Source organism: Panthera onca, chromosome D4 (genome assembly GCF_046562875.1).
Source record: "Panthera onca isolate mPanOnc1 chromosome D4, mPanOnc1 haplotype 2, whole genome shotgun sequence".
Classification (NCBI taxonomy): domain Eukaryota; kingdom Metazoa; phylum Chordata; class Mammalia; order Carnivora; family Felidae; genus Panthera; species Panthera onca.
In genome coordinates, this window is record NC_138351.1 from 29,136,931 (window position 1) to 29,146,548 (window position 9,618).

The window sequence follows — 9,618 nt, forward strand, 5'->3', positions numbered from 1 at the left end:
AAAAGAACACTGACATTTCAGACAGTACCACTGTCCTGTGACACACATGACACAGGTCTGCAGGTGGCTACAGGGCCCCTCTCAGCATCTGATACAGTCTCCCCTCAGCCCTGACAACAGCACCCAGGACCTGCTCTAGAAGAAAGAACTCAGGAGTGGGAGGTCTTCTGCTAGGAGAAGAGAGTTGTGGTTCCCGGGGGGAGAAGGGAAAATCTCCCCATGAGGCAGTGCAAGTCACAGACACAGGAGGCACTTTCCAGAAATGTTGAATGGACACAGTGACAGAGGGTTAGGGACTGTGCCTGGGGTAATGATGTGGGGCCCCAGGGAGGACTGTGGTGCCTTGGTTGCTGTCCCCAGGACTGCAGCATAAAGCATTGGCTGTTGTCCTCTGCAATTGTCTTTAATGATCTTTACTGACATCCAGCCTTCAATCCCGGGTCTGGTACAGCTCTGTGTGCTGCCTTGTCTGGAGTTACAGCTCCTGAGATCAAACCCTGGCTCCCTGCTCACCAGCTGAGGAAGCTGCCAAGCCTCTCCAAGCTTCAGTTCATTCATCCATAAGATGGGATAAGGGGAATTATGGTGAACAAAGGCCATCACCCAAAGCAGAGTGTTTGTGACTATATTCAGTTGTCCACTGGCTTCAAGAGGCCACAAGAAAGTAGACTGGGAATTTGGATGCATATTTTTTCCATTTTTCTTATTTTATTTGTCTTTTAACTTAAAAGAAAGAGAGAGAGGAAGAAAGGAAGGAAGAAAGGGAGGGAGGGAGGGAGGAAGGAAGGAAGGAAGAGAAAAAAAAGTAACAAAGAAACTCTGGAAGGACAAGGGACAAGGTCTCTCTGAGAATCCCCTTCACAACAGCCACTGCCAGTTTGTTCATGAAGGTCTAGTGGCAGGGCAACCTTGCATTATTGCCCCCCCCCCCACCAGGGACATGACATAAGGAATGTGACATTGTTGCTCATGAGCCAGGTGACAGGTTTGGTTGATTGTTCCACTTGGTAATGAAACATTCACGTACTCTTCATTTTTATAGCAAACCACTGCATTTCCATTAGATTATGGATACATCCAGGACATAGAGACTGAAATTTAAGGTAATCCTTCACTCATGTCTCCTGGCAAGTCCAGTTTTCCTGGACCGTTGTAGACTGATTCTACTGGAAGCCTACAAAGTCATTTTCACTTGTTTTTCATTTTTCTGGCAACATGCAAGAAAAGGGGGGAGGGGGGAGGAACACCAGCTTCCGAGATGGATCACTGATGAGCAAAGTTCACCAAGGCAAAGCCTGGACTCAGCATTGCATTTTGCCCAAAAATCTGCCCACAGGTGACCTATTTCAGTGTGTCGTGCACATTTGGGGGCTCAACAAGCAGGGAAATGCAGGGCAGAAAGCTTTGATGATGGAAACCAGTTTGACTGAGAGACTCCAAGGGCACCTACTAAGGTGACTTCACTCTTCATCCAACCTCGAGCACAGAGCACACCTGAGGCAGCCTGTTGGAATGGCCCCAGGTGAGTGTTTGTGGCCTCGTATTGCTAATCCTCTGTCCATCTCTGCTGGTCCTATGACCTCAGGTGCTCTGCCCTCCCCAGACCTTAAACCCTTGTCACATGTTCTATTCTTTTTCTGTGTTGTCTGATAATTCTATAATCTTCAGTGATATATCTAAAAGCATGACCCCAACGAGGGTGTTTTGATGGTTTAAGGGCCCTAATAAATTCCAGAAAATCATTAAGAATAATAGTAGTAGCTACATGCTGGGGATTGTATGCTGACCACCATATAATGTATCCTCTATCATCCTTACAATATCAATCAGAGGTGGGCATTTTTAATCCCCTTTCACAGATGAGAAAATGGAGGCTCTTTAAGGTGAAGGGTCTTGCCAAGGTTATACATGACTAGTAAGAAGCAGAATCAAAATTTGAATCCAGAATTATTTAATTCCAAAACCAGTGGCCTAAATTACTACATATTTATTTGATTATTGTCTGCCTTTGCCTGTGAATCTATCATCATGTTCATGTAGGTCCTAAATAAGTATTTGTTGAATGAATGAACACTATCTCCCGTCCACACCTAAGGAATGGAGGTATAATGGTGGAATGGCAGATTGTTATGACAGCTGAGCAAACAAAGAGAGGACCTACCCCTACTTCCCCTCTTTGCTCCAGCTAAACTGAGTTCTCACCAGGCCCCTACTCGTGAAGTATGAAGTATGGGGTTGCACGATACCCAAAGGAACTACTCGAGTTTTCTAACTTAAACAAACAGCTCTGGGGAACATGTATGAGAAAGAATAGTAAGAGAGTGAGGCAGTGGGGAGAAGAACATAAACTTTTACTAAGATGAATTTCTTGACATGGACTCCTCAAGAAGAGTTTCTACATTTAATGATGGAGCTTGGGGAGTCAGAAAGGGTCTAGCAGTTTCACATGGTTGTGAAACATGGACCAAAATGTGTGTCCCATAGTGACTGAGTGGAAATTCCAGACCGGCTCTGGTTTAATGTAGAATAAGGGATACGGGTGTAGAAAAATTGGAATATTAGATAGGATTTGTCACTTAAGACATTCTTACCCACACTGGGAAGATGCAGAAGACATATTTTGGACCACTCTTGTGAGAAATGAATTTGTAATGGGTCCAGTGGCAGCCCAAGGCAGGGTTGGTGCCATCACTGTGATGGACAGCAAAGTCAGAGCAGCAATCAGAATTGTCTGCTTCACGCACACCTGTGACATTGGCTAGTTGATCACAGTGTTCCTAGAGGTCAAACAAATATGAAGCTGCTAAATTCTTACTAAGCAGAAAAGTTCCAGACTAAGTGAACAAAAGTCTAACCTGAGTCATAAATGAGAATCACATCCCTTAATCAATTCCAAACTTGATCCAGTTTACAGACCCTGGACCATTGAATGAAGGGGAGTCCAGGGCCCCTTGAGGAAGGACCCCGGGACACTAGCAAACATTTTTCCTGTTAATCCCTCTCCAGCCTTTCCTCCAGGCATCTCTGGCTTTGACCAGGGTAAATACATTGGAAATAATCAGACATTTCAGGGACTACTGGAGACTCACTCTGAATCAGCACTAATTCCAAGAGACCCAAAATGTCGCTATGGTCCACCAGTCAAAGTACAGGCTTATGGAAATCAGGTGATCACTGAAGTTTTAGTACAGATCCATCTCCCAGTTGTCCTAGTGGGTCTCCAAACCCATCCTGTGATTATCTTCTCAGTTCTGGAATACATAATTAGAATAGATATTACTGAGCCCTGTGTTTTGCAGAATCCACATATTGGCTCCCTGACATGTGAAGTGAGGGATATTAATGATGGAAAAGTCAAGTACAAGCCACTAGAACTTCCTCTACCTAGGAAAGTAAAACCAGAAGTAATACCACATCCCTGGAGAGGTTACAGAGGTTAGTGCCTCCATCAAGGCCTTGAAAGTCATAGGAGTGGTGATTGTCATTGCATCCCCATTCATCTCTCCTATGTGGTCTGTGCAGAAGACAGTTGGATCCTGGAGAATGACAGTGGATAATTGTAAGCTTAAGCAGTAGGTCACATCAATGACAGTGTTGGACCAGATGTGGATGCATGGCTTGAACAAATAGTGTGTGGCTTTGATTTGGTCAAATGCCCTTTTCTCCATCTCTGCCATAAGTCTAATCAGAAGCAGCTTGCTTTCAGCTGGCAAGGCCATCAATATACCTTCCAGGTTCTATGTCAGGGATATATCAACACCCCAGCCCTCTGTCATAATTTAGTTCACAAGGGTCATGATTGTCCCTCTTTCTAGAAGATATCACAGTGGTCTATTACATGACATTATGCTGATTAGACCTAATGAGCAAGAGAGCAATGACTCTAGAATTGTTGGTAAGACATTTTTTGTGTTAGAGGGTAAAAAAATAAATCAGACAAAAATTCAATGGTCTTCTGTTTCTGTGAAATGCCTAGGCACCCAATGGTATGGGGCTGGTGGAGAGACCTCTTCTAAGGAGAAGGATATGTTATAGTATCTCCCCGCCGCTAACCAAAAATGAAGTACAAGGCTTCCTTTGGGTTTTGGCATCTTTGAATTAGGAAACAACATATTCCTCCTGTGGATGTCATGTCATGTCTATTTACTGAGTCCTCCTGTGGATGTCATGTCATGTCTATTTACTATTTACTAAACACACTGCTGGTTTTGAGTGAGGTTCAAAAACAAGAGAAAGCTCTGCACCAGGTACAATAGCTATGTGGCTGTTCTGCCGCTTGAGTCACTTTCAATGGTGTTTGAGGTCAGTGGCAGATAGGGGTGCTGTTTGGAGTCTTTGGCAGTCTCCTGTAGGTAAATCACAGCACAGTGAGGATTTTGGAGGAAATCCATATTCTCCTTTTGAGAAAGAGGTCTTGGCCTGCTCCTGAGCCTTAGTAGAGACTGAATATTTAACCACGGGTCATCAGTTTACAGTGTGACCTGGGCTGCCCGGCAAGCATGGATGTTATCTGATGAACAAAGCCATAAAGTTGGACATGCACATCAACACCCTTCATCAGATGGAAGCGATATATGCACCATTAAGCCCAAGTGGGCCCTGAAAACATGAGTAATTTACCCTAGGGAGCAGCCCAAATTCCATGGCCCCAACCCTGCCTTCTTTTGCCCAGCCTGCACCTATGGCCTCCCTAGGAGTTCTCTACAGTCTATTGACAGAGAAAGATAAGATTCAGGCCAGGTTTACAGGTGGTTCTGCACAATGGGTAGCATTCACTTGGAAGTACACAGCTGCAGCACTACAGTGGTTCCAAGGAAATTTTCAGGGAAAGTATGTGAACAAACCTTTCTTAATGGGTAGAAAGATATTTGTGTCCTGTGCGAATGCTCACCAAAAGGTGAGCTCAGCAGAGGAGGATTTTAATAATCAAGTGGGTAGGGTGAGCTGTTCTGTGAATAGCAGTCAGCCTCTTTCCACAGTCACCCCACCATTGCCCAAAGGACTCACAGACAAAGTGGCAGGGATGGAGATTATGCATGGGCTCAGCAACACGGTCTGCTTTCACAAGGGCAACCTGGCAATGGCCACTGCTGAGTGCCCAATCTGCTGGAAGCAAAGACGAACACTGAGTCTCTGATATGACACCATTCTCCAGGGTGATCAGCTAGCTACCTGGTGGCAGGTTGATTACATTGGACCCCTTCCATCATGAAAGGGGCAGCCTTTTGTTCTTCATCGAACAGACAGTCTGGATACAAATTTGCCTTCCCTGCATGCAATCCTTTTGCTGAAAGGATTCAATACAATTATGGTATCCCACACAGCATTACCATATTCCAGGACCTCACTTGACAGCCGGTGACCTGCAGCAATGGTCCCATGCCCATGGAATTCCCTGGTCTTCTCATGTTTCCTAACATCCAAAATGGCTGGCTTGATAGAATGGTGCGATGGCCTTTTGAAGACTCAGTTACAGCACCAGCTACATGGCAATATCTTGCAGGACTGAGGCTCTTGCAAGGCTTTCTAGCAGGCTTTCTAGCAGGCTGCATGTGGTCTGAATCAGCATCCAATATGGTGCTATTTCCCCAATAGCCAGACCTCCAAGGTCTAAGAATCAAAGAGTGGATATGGGAGTGGCAGCTCTCACTATTACCCTTAGTGATCCAATTGTAAAATTTATGCTTCCTGTTCTTACCACCTTATTTTCCTCTGCTCTAGATGCTCTAGTTCCAGAGGGAGAAATGCTTCCACCAGAATATACACAATGATTCCACTGAACTGGAAGTTAAGACTGTTGCTTAGCCACTTAGGTTCATCACACCTTTGAGTCAACAGGTAAAAGAGGGAGCTATGGTACTGGCTGAGGTAAATAATTCTCACTACCAAGGAGAAATTGGACTGCTACTATACAATGGAGGTAAGGGAGACTGTGTCTGGAATACAGGAGATACCTTAGGTTGACCTGTGGTTAAGGCCAATAGAAAATTACAGCAACCCAATCCAGCAGGCTAGTTTGGTCTAAGACCCTTCAAGGATGAAGGTTTGGGTCACTACACCAGGTAAAGTATCATAACCAGCTGAGGTGTTTGCTGAGGGCCAAGGGAATGTAGAATGGTTCATCTCCAGTACCAGGGAAAGGGACAGAGCCTGTGGAAGAAAGTAGTTATAAATACTAGATATGTAGTACTATGTGGCCACTTCCAGAATGAGGGTTGTCATTATCATGAACGTTTCCTTCTATTTTGTCATGAATACACATGTGTATGTATGTGCATAAAATATCTTTGTCTTTTTCCCCCTCTCTTATTCCTTTATCTAATTACATAAGATGTGCTGACTTTGTATCATAGTATTTAGTTATTGTTGATTTTACATCATAGTATTTTAGTTTTGGGGTATCAAAGACAAGAGTAAATAAGGAAACTTATTTCCTCTGTGGAGAAAGGCATTAGTGCATTTTTGGTTGTACAGTTTATTTGGATCATTTTAGGCAGAATTATGACCTTGTCATTGTCTTTATCTGGAGATGAAGTATGGTTTGAGAAGATGTGTGAGTATGCCAAGTATGACAAGGGCTTGAATTGTGAGAGTTAAATTTATGTGTCAACTTGTAGTAGTTCAGAGAATAGTAGTTCAAGTAGTTCAGAGAATACTTGAACATCTGTTCAAACATTCTCAGTGTGTTTGTGAGAGTGATTTGGAATGAGAATAACATTGGATTGGTATACTAAGTAATGCAGACTGTCCTCCCTAATGTGGGCAACCATCTTCCAATCAGTTGAAGGCCTAAACAGGTTTAAAAAAGAAACAACTGACCTTCTCCTGAGTAATGGGGAACTCCTCCTGCTGCCTGACTTCTAGCTGGGACATTGGTCTTTCCTACCTTGGACTTGAAGTGAAACGCTGGCTCTCTTAGGCCTGGAGCCTGCCAGCATTTGGACTGGAACTTGAACCATTGGCTCTCTGGGTCTAACACCTGGTACTCAGGTGGTCCCAGTTGGACTGAACTACCTTGGGATCTTTTGTGTCTCTGGCTTGTTGGCTGCAGATGTTGGGAATTGTAGCTTCCTGAGCATGTGGACCAATTCCTTATCATAAATCTCATTCTCTATATATACATCCTGTTGCTTCTGTTTCTCTGGAGAACCCTGACTAATAAAGACCGCCTGAAGTCTGTCCATGAACCCAAGAGATCAATGGACATCAGATTGAGAAGCCTTGCCCTAGAGGACTTTCGTTCTCAGGATTTGTCTACAAGGCATAGTATACACAGGGCAAATCCAGAGCCCAGAACTGCAGAGTTACAGAGACAGCCTCCCTGCAGCAGGAACAACGACAGTCCACACTGGTCTGACAAGCTAGTCAGAGAAGCCATGAGAGTCATGACCAAGATTGTGTTAAGAGAAAGTAGACACTCTGCTGCACTCCTCTATCGGAAGACACTGCTGAACACCCAGTACTCGTCTGCAGACAGGATCAAGGAGCCATTTTCGCACGGGTGCCTGTGGATGACCCTGGACAGAACACAGGCAACAACAGCAGCCCTTTTGTTTGGCTCTGAATGAGCTCCTGACATCTGTGCACTATGTGCACGAAGGAAGACTTCTTATCTTCACCAAGGAGCATATGCAGATGGCCAATGAACACATGAGACAGTGTTCACTACTATCAGCCGTTGGAGAAATGCCAGTTTAAGCCAGGATGATCATCTTTACACACCTATTAGATTGGGTAAAATACAAATAGCAGCAACACCTAATGCTGGTAAGAACGGGGAGAAACTGGACCACTTAGTCATTGCTGGTGGGAATGTAAAGTGGTACAGCCACTCTAGAATTATAGTTTAGCATTTTCTAGTTTTCTCAGTTTTATTGACATGTAACTGAGATATAACATTGTATTAAAGTATACAACAAAGATTTGATATGTGTATAAATTGCAAAATGATCCACAATAACTTTAATTAACATCCATCACCCCCAAAGTTATAATTATTTTTCCTTGTGATGAGAACTTTTTTTTAAGTTCATTTATTTAGAGAGAGACAGAGAGAGAGCTGGGGAAGGGCAGAGAGAGAGGAGACAATCTCAAGCAGGCTTCAAGCTGCCAGCACAGAGCCCCATGCAGGGCTCGAATTCACAAACTTGAGATCATAACCTGTGCTGAAATCAAGGGTCAGAGGGTTAACCAACTGAGCCACGCAGGCACCCCTATGATGAGATCTTTAAATTTTACTCTCTCAGCAACTTTCAAATATACAGCACTGTTCACCGTAGTCACCACACTGGACATTACATGCCAAGAACTTATTTATCTAATAATTGGAAGCTTATACCTTTTGTCTTCCTGCCCCCATGTCCCCTACACCCAAACAGAGTCTTATAAAAGGAAACATTCTATTACCCTATGACTCAGCAATTGTAGTCTTCCCCCCCCCCACCCCGACTTACTCACCCCCTCCTCCTTGAAAGTGTTTCAGGTGTCACTGACCAAACCTATCTCCAGGACCAAGCCCAACATCTCTTCCTTCATCTACAAGCCACAGAGATGTATTTATTTTAATTATTTTTAATATAATTTATTGTCAAATTGACTAACATACAGTGTGTCACAGATATGTATTTAAAATGAGCATCTGCTGCAGGCTCGTTAGAGCCAGTGGAACAATTCCAAGACTGTCTATGCTATTCGACAAAATCCTTTCTCTTTTCTGAGGATGCCATCCTTAGAAATAGATAAGTCTATAATGGTCAAGAGTGATTATAAGAAGTCTGAGTGAAGCCAACAGCCACGAGTCAGAGTGGATGGATGGAAGGAACGCACACTGGGCGTGATTACATCATTCATGGAGGCTCGTCCCACACCTACTAAGCTTTGGAATCCAGCTGTGCTTGAAGAGAAACTACCCTGTTTCCCATGCAAAGGCAATATACTATTTTCAAGCCTATTGAGTTAGGTTTCTGTCATTTGAAACTGGAAGAGTGATGTCTAATAGAGAAACCGGTACTTGGAAATAGGGTCTTACAAATAAAAGTCTATACAATGTGGATTGGCTGGGCTGTGATAGGGTGGATACAGTGAGGGTACGTCTCTCCTTACTAAGTAAGCTGAGAAGCTGGAAATGTCAGTTACAAGGTGGTTGACCTATCACCTATTGTCCCTGGGGGTATGGACAACACCTAACCAGGCTGGAATATTTGGAAACTTGGCAGAAAAATGTGAGAATGTAGGATGTAGTTGTTACTCCTTGTTCCCTGCACTAAGCTCCAGCAAGAAACACACTTCCTTTACAGAGAAACTTCTATGCACGCCAGCCCATCAGGAAACAGAAAGAAGAAAAGAAAGCATTGTTAAGAGAGACTCTTTCTATGCACAATAATTGAAGGTGTTTTAGATTCTATGCATTGTTTTACCTGCAGGGTTAGAGGCAATAAATTCTCTGCCCCAGGCTAATGTTGGAATTAAAGAAGGAACAGAAGGTAAGATACTTTTTTTTTCCCCCTCAGGCTTCTTTTTTTCTTTTTGTAATATCCTTTACTTTTTGACCCCCTTCCCATTTCTCCCACTCCACAGTCCCTGTGTCTGCCAACCACTAATCTACTTTCTGTATCTATT